General features: G+C 44.2%; 1 long non-coding RNA gene and 1 other non-coding gene across 2 annotated transcripts in view; one reads left to right on the top strand and one right to left on the bottom strand.

Annotated features, from left to right (window-relative positions):
* LOC103345140 (uncharacterized) overlaps positions 1-11,464 on the bottom strand; it is a 297,246-nt gene that overhangs the window by 91,165 nt on the left and 194,617 nt on the right. The window lies entirely within an intron of this gene.
* TRNAT-AGU (transfer RNA threonine (anticodon AGU)) lies at positions 50-123 on the top strand. Its single transcript has one exon. It is a non-coding gene; the product is annotated as a tRNA-Thr (tRNA).

The raw sequence follows: 11,464 nt of genomic DNA, 5'->3' as shown, positions 1-11,464 counted from the left end.
TTCATTTAAAAGTTAGAAATACAATATAACTGAATGTAGGCTCAAGAGGGGCCCTGTGGCTTAGCTGGTCAAAGCACCTGTCTAGTAAACAGGAGATCCTGGGTTCGAATCCCAGCGGGGCCTACTGTGTTCAGTTTTCTATTTTCGGTAGTGTTGCCATCACACATGTGGGAGAGTCCCTGGCCCAGTGATTGCACCACAAGGATTAGGATGAAAGGAAAATTGAATGTAGCTGGTTTGGTAAGCATGGGCTGTCTGAGATAGCGCAGTCTGTGATGGAGGGTAACTCTGCCTTAGAAATTCTGTCTCCAGTCTCACCCTGTGCTAGCCGGTGTTTTCAGGTAAGTGATGGGTTTTGTTTTTTGGTATCAGAGAATGAATAAACTACGCCACTTAAGAATAACAAAGAGAGCAGTGGTGCAATTCAGGCTTTCCTCCATTTTGGTTTTGTACAACCCTGAGAGCTGTCATATTTATGCATCACTAGAGCCCACTGATTGGAGGGGGAAAACCACAAATGGATGGTCACCTCCAGAAGCGTGGGCATCACCGTGACTCAGTGAGGCACCACCTCGCACCAGCTCCCTGCAGCCCGAGCACACACAGCAGGGCCTGAGCTTTCTCTGCAGAGATTTCTCAGGTCGCGTGCTTGGAGTTCCACACTCACCTCTGCTCACTTTGCCAAGTGTTGGCATACACCCGCAGTCCGTCTTGCATTGCGCAGGAGACCTGACTTCGCCTTGTGTTCGCAGCAGTTCCCTGCAGACAAGATGAGCACAGGCCTCGTGACACTCGACCTCTGCTGCGATCTGATCCAGTGAAGGCTGGAAATACCTGGAGATTTATCAGGCAGGCATTAAAAGTGTTCTTCCTGCCCTAGACTAAGCAAAAACCCAAACTGGGCCAAACAGTCTCTCAGGTATGTGCTAATGAAGACACACAGGTCAAGTGCCAAACTCTGACTCCCTGACACCTGTCAGCTCCTCCGATCTCAGCCTGCAGCCAAAGGCAAGCTCACTGCATCATTAACATCTTCCAGAGGCCTCACAGCCTGGGTGAAGAATGAGGACAGAAGAGGGAAGTAGATTAACAGGAGGAAGATGAGACAATATATGGCAAATCACTTACAGTTTCACAAATAACAGATTCAGAGAAGGTGTTTTTATAGAACAGTGAGTATTCGTAAAAAGAATGGTTGAAACACACTCAAGGAAGCAAGCAGAAAAAAGGCATCAAGCCAGAGGGAAAACATTGGAAAATAGGATATTTGACAGCTTGGATTTTAAGGATACATAAATCAGATCTTGAACTATGATTTTTTAAATGAATTTAAAAAATGTTTTTGCACCTGGAACAGGCAGCACATTCTTCAAACACAGTAATTCATCTCAAGCACTTCCTCTTCCTCGTTTTAATTCTCTGATGGACCAGCATTCAAAGGACCCTTGAATCCAAATGCTGTTGCTCCAACCTTTGAAAGCACCGACAAATTCATGCTTTGAAGATTTAAAGTCCACAAATACTTGGTGCTGTGGTTTGAATGTCCCCACCAAAATACAGTTGTTGAAATTTAATCCCTACTGTGAGAGATAAAGAGGGCGGGAACTTAATCTATGATATTTGAGATAGGTTCAGTGAGGTCGCATGGGACACTGACCAGGGGATCTGCAGCTTTAAAAGAACAGAAGGGAGGCCTGAGCTAGCACACTGTGCGAATGGTAGAGGCAGGCAGATAGAGTAAAATCTATTAGATTTGTGAGCTGGAAAACTATGCCCCCTGTATGATCTCATGCCTCTACCTGATCCCACCTGTATGCCCACCTGCCAATCACTACATAACCAGTCCCCCTTTGGGAGTAAATAAAAGGCCTGGAACAAGGTGGGCCCTTCCCTTGTTGCCCCTACTCTCTGCTTTCCTGCCTGCATGCTTGCTCCACATGGCTCACTCCTGGCCTGCTCTCTGCTTGGTATAGACCCACTTAGCTTCTAGACCTCTCTTTCTCCCCTAAATAAAGCCCTCACTTTCCTGCGCATTTCTCTCATGGAATGAAATCCTTAAAAACGTTCCATGTTGTCTGATCTATTGAGCCAGTATTCAGAATTCTTTGAGGAAGTGGCGAGAACCCACAGGATTATTAATATTGGAAATTATTAATAAGCAGTCTGATATCACGTGATGCCCTGCTCTGCCTGGTCCCCATCACATAGGCCACCCAGTCTCGAGTGTCCCCTCTTCAGAACCATGAGCAAATATAGCAACAGAAAATGGATTAAGCGACCTGAAATGTTTATTCCATTAACAAATAATCCCAATACAAATCTTTCAGATGCTTAATAACTCCTTTGAAGACAACAGTGCTGCACATGGAGCATGTTAATATCTTATTAATGGAATGAAATGAGCTCTGCTCTTGTGGACTTCTAACGAAAAGTGTCGAATTGTTCCAAAATGTGAAAGGGCGTAATGAAAGTCAAAACTTGGAAATGAATTTTATGTCTTGGTTTTTTGAATACCTGAGTTTCAAAAGCTGTGAAATGGGCTAAGTCTAGGGAAAATTTGCTCAATTTTGATAAACTTGTTTCCTTCACTTATTGTTTGTTGCCTTCACACACAATATGAAAAGTTTCTGTATTTGTGTTTTGTCCATGTAATCTGCTTAGCAAACATTTTGTGTTTTAGCAGAACACTGTTTATACTAACTTTATTGTATCTTCAATTATTTAAGGAAACAAAAGTTTCTGACTTAGGAATAAGCTGAAATTCTTTACAATCATATCACCTATGTTTATTGTTAAATTTTTTATTCTCACTTTGAAATAAGCAGCCAAGTATTTTCTCTACCATCCATGATCTGATCCCTATCCTATGTCCCAATGTCCTTGTAATTTTCTTTTTTGCCTTCCCCAAACCAAATACTAACTGTAAAATAAAAGTTTCAGAAAAATGTTGGCACCTAAAACTATCTTTGAGATTTCCATAAAGGACCACCCCAGAAAATCATAAAAATTTGTTGCTTCTCCTTGGGGAGGGGGGAAGTTCTAGAAAGAATCAAGTTTAATTGTTATGTTACTGTCAAACAATGCTCAAAGTAGTAAGAGATACGTAGGAGGAGGAGAAGGGGGAGGAGGTGAAATGCACAGTCTGCCCTAGGTTCTGTTTGTGTAGCTACACTGTTGATGCAGATATTTCAGGAATGACACACTGAGAGGGAATTCCCTGGAGGCAGCGCTGCTCTCAACGTTCATGACCCATCATGACGCATCGGAGTCCTAGTGTTGCTTGTCTGACATCAGACACCACCATGAGCAGATAATCACTCATAATTATGTTCTTTTTAATGTTAACTTGGTCACAACTTCAGTGGTTCACAATTGAAGATTTATATCACATGCTTATGGAGGTTGTTTTTTAAAGATTTATTTATTTTGTAAGTCAGAGTTGGAGAGAGATTGATCTTCCATCTGCTGGTTCAGTCTCCAGGTGGCTGGAATGGCCATTACTGGGCCAAGCCAGGCCAAAACCAGGAGCCAGGAGCTTCTTCCAGGTCTAACACATGGGTGGCTGGGCCTGGGTAGTTGGGCCATCTTCCGCTGCCTTCCCAGGCCATTAGCAGGGAGCTGGATCAGAAGCAGAGCAGCTGAGACAGGAACTGGCACCCATATGGGATGCCAGCACTGTAGGTGGCAGCACAGTGCCAGCCCCTGGAGTTTTATTAATATACAAATGAGTAGGCCTACTCCAGACTTATCAAATCTCTATACTCGATGTTCATCTACTTTTACAAATTAAATGTAACGTTCACTGTCCTCTTTGACAGCATGGTTCTTTACCACGTTCACAAGTATTTTGCCCAAAACTTATTTGGGTCAGCTGTGTTGCTTTGCACACCACAGGTAAACAAGATTCCTTATTAAATGTCATTCTTGTGAAGTCTCATCAAATCTACTTTTCAAAACATGTAATAAACTCCAGCCATCTAAAATATTTGTCACTGACATTGAGTTATTTTGTTTTGCTTTGGTGCTTCTCTGCTTACAATCAGCTACAGGCCGGAGTCCACACAGCAAGTGTGTCTCAAAGCATGGTGGAGAAAGACTATGCTGGGCACCTTTGGGAATAAGCTTCTCGCGACATCACTCAAATGAGAAGACCATTCTGCTGAGTCAGCATTTCCAGGAAGCGCATGGGCACAGGAGACACTGGACCAACAAGACCTTCCATGTCCACAGAAGCCGGGAGGACACTAACAGGCTTACACGCAGATGAGGAGAGTGACAAAATGAGAACACAAACTTAGAGCATGAACTTCTTAACTCCTTCAGAAGCGAAGAGCTGCACCCCACGACAGCCCCCCATGCATCTGTGGGAGACCCTTGCGCTGATTCTACAGGCATACTGATACAAAGCTAACGCTTATTTGGTCCACAGTCTAGGGACTAGTCCAGCGTTATAAACACTGCAGACTGGCCTAAGCCCTGAGAAGGCCTATTGAAGGCCTCAGACTCCCTGTGTCCAAGCAGGACCGGAACGCGGCACATTCGAGATACCATGAGCAAGAACTAATTACATCGTATTGAGTAAACTCATGAGAGATGGTGGCTTTCTGCTTTAGAGACTTTCTTTTCTGGAATGTTGTTCATACTGTTTGTTCAATTTTCTGAATGTTGAACATCTTTGAGCCATTGACATAATAATGTGTAGTAGGCTCTGCTTTGCTAAACTGAAATGAAACGTTTGTTAAGTGTCTTCATTAACTGAGCAAGGTCATGGGCCCTGCATCCTTAGGCCGGCTTGGTCCCATGCCCTGTATTTTTCCCACCCCACCCTCCGCATTCTTTGCCAACTCACCCGGCCCACGTAGAGGAAGGCCTACCTGGGAAAAGCTAGCTCAGCCCCACCCCACCCCATGGGCCTTTCCTGGCTTATGCTATAAAAACCCAGCTGGCAACTAAATTCTTGCTCTCTGCCATGTGTTCACTCTGTGCCCACAGCACTAGTTAGCCATCTCTGCAAACATTTCCCCTGGAATAACTTCGTCTGGGCTGTGAGTTTGATTCCCGTATCCTCTCTGTTCTGCCCCTTTCCTTGCAGTAATGGTTCTTGTCTGATCCCTTCAGCATTAGGGGATTTACTTCTGTCCTTATTTTCATGACAATACAGGTATTTGCAAAGCTCCAATAAGAACCCTTCCACCTTTTCACTGGGATGCACACAACCAAGGTTTTGCATCTGGTATACTTGAAAACAATGCTCATTTAGTCGGGTAGGATCAGACATTTAAAAGAAGCTAAAGTTAATAAACTGCAGGAAAACTGGCCTAGCACCTGCTAGGGGTTCCTAGCCTTGCCGGCAACTGTGGAAGGACACTTCCTGCAGGCCCAGCACCCAGGGAATATTTTGGGGATCTTCAGAAAAGAGAGATTCGCTTGTATAGGCACTGAGGGTAAATGTGGCAAGCGAGTTCTTGGCTTCTGAGCAGGCCAGTCACAAGGTCAGCAAACAGTAAATCGGGTGTCTGGTGTAGAGGTTAGGAGGCTGCTTGGAACGCTCACATCCCTTATCTGAGTGCCTGCTTCAAGCCCAGCTCTGCTCTAGATTCCAGGGTCTTGCTGAGGTCCTTGGGTCCCTGCCACCACCCACGCAAGAGGTGGAGACAGAGTTCCTTTCTCCTGGCTTTGGCTATTCCAGCCCTGGAGTGAAAGCAGATGCGAGATTTCTCTCAAGCTCTCTCCAGCTCTGTTTCTCTGCCTTTTTAAGTCAAATGTGAGAGTCTTCATGGAAACTTCCAGCAAAACAAACAAGACAGCTTGTATTCGCAGTTGTAGATAATCAGGTCAAATCTATCGATGACATTCTTATGGTCAAGATTGATGTTATTTTTGATCAAAAGGGGGGGGGTTAAGAAAATAGTTGTCACAGTGCATCCTTCTAAGACATCAGATGTCAGGCCCAGAGCCTGCGGCAGGTGCTTCCCTCGCCCCGGGAGCGCCCCATCGCCTCCGCAGCAGCCCCGGCCCGTCACGCACGACAAGGCGGCTGGGACGCCTTCTCTCCTCTCCCCATCGTTTTTTGTTTTTGTTTTTTTTTTGTTTTAAGCAGGAAAGATTGTAAATAAAGAGGCTGTAACGAGAGCAGTGCTCTCAAATATGGTGTGGACTGGAGCTAACGAAAGGCGCCAGTTGTCCTGAGAAAGTGGCGGGGGTAAAACAGATCCCCTTCATGGAACCCCATGGGAGTCGAACACGGCACCTCGGCAATACAGGGCTGTGTCCTAACCTGCTGAGCTAAACTACCAATGGGGCCGAGCAGCCCTTCCCGACTTTCTTTAAATTTTATGTGGCTGATGTCAGCGTTTTCCTTTATGCGGAACAGGAAATGCTAGTCCCCTTCCTATTAAGAGAAAATCCCGCTTCTGCAGTGTGTGTCCTTCTAAAGGACTGGTGTCAACAGTGGCAGGTACAACCAGGCACGTTTTCCCGATCAAAACAAAGTAGTTGTCAAATGCCCCCTCAGGACGAGATAAGGCAGGCGATTTTAATTTTTGCCAGAGGGTGCCTGCCGAGGTATCAACACGTTTCTCCACCACTGTTACTAACACACGCACTCCCCGTCCTGAGCCTGGTGGTCAGATAGAAAGTTTGGGAACACAATTTAGGTCATCAGGTTGCAGATGTGAGTCTTACTGTCTTTGCTTCTGTGAGATGGTCAACAACCTCTTGGGATTTCCTTGTTCTCCTTTGGGTGCATTGCTTAAAGAAGTCTTTTTGAGTTTGTGTGTGGGTGCTGGACACTGAAGGAAATGTGGATATGAAAAACTTAAGTAAGACAACAATCTGTCTTTATGAAACTTAATTGCTCAGACGACAAAGTAATTAGGTGAAGCACGTAATTACAGTATATGCTTCATGTGGGGAAAAGTGAGGCCTTATGGAGTAGAGAAAGGCTGGTGTGGTGGTAATGAGGGCACCTTCTCTCCCCTCCCCTCCTATAAGCCTATAGGAAATTATATAGGCCTATATATGTAAGCTATATAATTGCATATATATAATTACATATAATCTATAATTACATATGTATAGGCTATATATATAAGCTATACAGGCTTGTCTTCAAATATAGTCACATTCTGAGGAAATAGGGTTGAAGGTATTTGTACCAGGTACAACTTTACCAACTATCTTTTCATCTGCAGAACAAGAAACCTTTGGTCTCTTTTTAAACAATTGTTTGTTTATCTATTTATTTATTTATTTGAAAAGCAGACACAGAGACAGGTATCTTCTATCAGCTGGCTCACTCCCAAAGTGCCCAGAACAACCAAGACTGGAGTAGGCCAAAGTCAGGAGCCAGGAACGCTATCCGGGTCTTCCACATGGGTTGCAGGGACCCAATTGCTCGAGCCTGCTGTCTCCCAAAGTGTGCCTTAGCAGGAAGCTGGAATCAGAAGCAGAGGCGGGGTACAAGTCCCAGTACTCAGTAACATGGAATGCAGATGTGACAAGCAGTGTGTTAACCACTGCTCCACTTGCCTGAGTCTCATATGTTTATCGAATTCCCTGCACACATATGTAATTGAAATTATTGTTCTGTTCATCCATTTTATGTCCTTTTTCACCATGAAGCTAGAAGGGAGGAAGGGAGCCAATTTTCCTCTTTCCACATATTCATTGGCATTTCAGATTTCCAAGCTCTAAGTCCAGGTTATCTGAGGCAAAAGGAGAACTCCAGTGGTCTGTCACTGTATCATTCCTCTGGTCCCAGGGTCCTTAGCCAGAGTCATCTTACGTTCATGTTGCATAAAATGTCCGTGTCGCATGTAGTGTCCATGTTGTGTGTAATGCCCAAAATTTTTCATTGCACTTAGTAGGTGAATTGTGATACGTACATGGATCCATCTTCCTGGAAACCTTGATATGCTTGTCTACCTGTATTTAGATAGTACCTGAACACTTATATTAGTAGACTGTGGTATGATTTTTATACCATCCTTATATTATTCATTTTACTATCCTATATTACTTAGGTTTATTTGTAGGTATACAATGGAAATGAACATGAGGTTTTGAAGCAGAAATCAGAGTTATTATTACTAATATCATTGATCACGTCCGTTCCCTTTACTTCAGTTCTCACTACTTTTTTGCCTTTTACCTTATCATATATAAACACTCAAAACCCTACAAACTTCATATTTCATTTAGGGATTCATGCATATGTTATAAAATTATAAAAGACTCACAAATGCAAAACGCAAAATAACAGCAGAGAGGGCACAGAGTGGGTTCTGAAGAGGAGCTGCTCTTCAGTCCCTGAGCCTGGCTCAAGGCTCACGGGTCAGTATCACTCCTCGTGCCTTAGATACTCTTAGATACTCACGCTGATGCTCTTCCGCAGGAGTCAAGTACTTCCTCAAAGAAAAGAAGAATGGAAAATGTGGAAGATTTTGAAAACCTAGGATTCTTCTTATGTATAAGAATATAGTATAAAAACGCAAGGAAAGATGTTTGAGTTCTTGTCTTCCAGCGGCCCGCACCATCAGTATTATTCTAAAGGGCCAGAACCTTAGTGTGAAAGAGCAATGGCAGCCGGGTCTGTCACTGCTTTGACACAGAATCTTCAGTCGGCTTCTTGGCACTCCAAGTTAGACAAGCGCGAATATGCAAACCACTCATTCTCGGTTCTGTCTCTTGATTCTGTACTTAGATTTTTCGTGAGCTTCAGATATCTGAAGTTCTCCCTCGGTCTCCCTTTACACCCTGTCTCTTCAGTGTTAAAATGCTTGTCACCTGGGAGGCGCTTTGGCGGCAGCACCTTGATTCCTACAGAAACAAACAAGTCTGATGCAAACAGTAACAGCTGCAACGTTTCACCAGAGGCCACTAACCTCTAAGTAGGGACATAGAAAACCACGTTCTCTTTGTCTTGTTTCCACAAACAGCTGTAGCGTCTGCTCTTTCCAAACACTCTGCTCTCACCTTAGTCTGTGCTGCTAGACTGGTGAGAACCTGGTCTGCTCAGTTAAACTTTTACAGTGTTTCTGTACCGAAGTTTAACTTTCGGCAATGGTGTTTGGGTTTGTGGTGATCCCTTCTCAAGATCGGCTATGACTTCAGTTTTGAGGTCAATGTCTATTTTTGTCACCACTTCATGCCCAGCAGCCCAAAAGTCCTTGTGGCAATTCATTTCTATTTCAAGACCCTAAAAGCTGCTGAAGTTCTCCAAACCTGTCTTCCAGGTTTTCAGTCACATTCTGGGGAAAGACGTGATCCCCAGCCACCCTGGACGGTCCGACCCTACTGCAAGAGCAACAGATGCACAAATGGTTCAGAAAGTACCCACAGGTCACCCTTTTGCTGCATCTTGAAGCTGAGATCTCTTCTCCAGGAGGGGTTTAAGCCTTATTACCATATCACACAATCTCTGGTGCTGCCTATTGATGAGCTGTGCCTGGGGGACAGGTGCCTAACCCCACAAGTAATGGCAAGGATGTCCCTTCTTACAGGTTCATTGCCCCAAAATAAAAGACGCCTGATTCGACTGCTTGTGAAGCTGCAGCTGTGGAAATTACTCCCAGGGACCTCCTTAATTGCTGCAAATAAATGACTTTGCACGACAGCTCTTCAGCTGTGCTTTACAGAAGTCCCCAGGAAGCCGGCCGATGATCCGGGGTGGGTAATATTTTGACCTTGCTGTTTCTCCTAACAGTTTTGTTCTTCTTCATAGGGCCGACCCCATTTTCCTGAAGATGCCATGATTGATTTTTAAAAAATATTTATTTATTTGATAGGCACAGTAACAGAGAGAGGAGGAAGGACAGATCTTCTAGCTGCTAGTTCACTCCCCAAATGCCCTCAATAGACAAGGCTGTGTCACAAAGGCCACCTGTAGTGTTTTCGATTGGCACGTAGTAGTCTCATTCTTTCCTTCAGAGTGGTGATGGATTTCCTTCTTGTGTTTTTATTTGCATATGCATGACTTAATTTAGTCTCCACCTCCTCATCTAACACAAGATCAGGTATGGCATGCTGTTTGGTGTTCACTTTATCTTCCAAAGCCAAATTAGATGGATCACCCTGTTCTTTTCTATACTCCTGGAAATCACTCTTGGTATTTCTGCCTTTTTCCTTTCCATTTAACCTTAGCAGCAGACTGACTAAAACCATGAGTATTTATGGTACTTATAAGTACATTGTCCATTTTGAAAAATGCTTCCTCACAAATCTCATTTTCCAAATTCAATAAAAAGAAAACAGGGGAAAAAACCAGGGGATTATCTCATCTTTCAATCCCAGGTCACGTCACAATTTCTTATTGATCCAAATCATGGAGATATTGCTTTGAGATTGTCATTTGCGATCACTGGATTTAATTTACACAAAAACAGCACATTTCTGGGGGGTTTAATATCTGCACCAGGCAGAACTTCTGCCACTTCCAAGAAAATAGCTTGAGCTTTGGTGTCCTCCTCTTTGTTGGTCTTGCATTTATTTCTAATACTTTAACTGATCTTGCTTTGAAATCACTGATTTCTTCACCTGTTCCTAGTCAACCACTATCTAGTTGTTCCCTTGTGTGTACTGGTGACTGATAAGGATGAATAATTCAAGAGGGTCATCAACTGGATCATCTAAAGTCACTGATATCTCCGTATGGGACAAAGTCCTTGTCAAAAAGAAGTCTGATTGGAGGCTACCATTGTGCTGTAGCAGGTTGGGTTACCTGCAGGCTGTAGCAGGCATCCCCTCTTGGAGCACTGATTTGAGTCCGGGTTGCTCTGTTTCTGATCCGGCTCCCTGCTAATGTATCTAAGAAAACATCAGAAGATGGCCCAAGTGCTTGGATTTCTGCCACCCATGCGGGAGATCCAGAGGGAGTTCCTGGCTCCTGGCTTCAGCCTGGTCCAACCCCAGTCACTGGAGGAATGAACCAGCAGATGGAAGATCTCTCTCTCTGCCTTGCAAATAAATTTTTTAAAGTCTCATTATTTTTCCTAATTATGTCCATGTGTCTGTCACCCCTGCAAACATTGTATCCAAGCTATTGAGATAATTTCATTTTCTCTGGTGTGATCAGAACGAGGTGCTGATCCCTGCTGTGATACACTAGACAGAGTGCCTTTCTTCTTGTGCTTCATTCTTGGCACTTTTTCTACCTGGAAAAACTTACTGGTTCAGCTAGACAGTCAGTCAAAAACACATTCTCCTCAAGGCCACTCCCAGAAAGGACCACCATGGCAAGTGATTAAAATCCCCCTGTCCCTTGTGGCAAGCAATCATGGTCATACTTTATCTTGTACAACTTCACCACCTTCCAGTAGGCTTGAAATGAAACAAAAACATGAGTCCAAGACCAGGTCCCCCATGTTCCTCCTGACCAACAGGCCCTGGGGTGGCAGGCACCCCCGCCCACCCTCCTAGCCCAGCACACACATGTACTTCTGAGGTGATAGCATGAGGGCCAGGT

This window comes from Oryctolagus cuniculus, chromosome 5 (genome assembly GCF_051225735.1).
Source record: "Oryctolagus cuniculus isolate XC-2025 breed Fujian yellow rabbit chromosome 5, ASM5122573v1, whole genome shotgun sequence".
NCBI classification, from domain to species: Eukaryota; Metazoa; Chordata; class Mammalia; order Lagomorpha; family Leporidae; genus Oryctolagus; species Oryctolagus cuniculus.
This window is presented reverse-complemented; position numbering and strand designations above follow the sequence as displayed.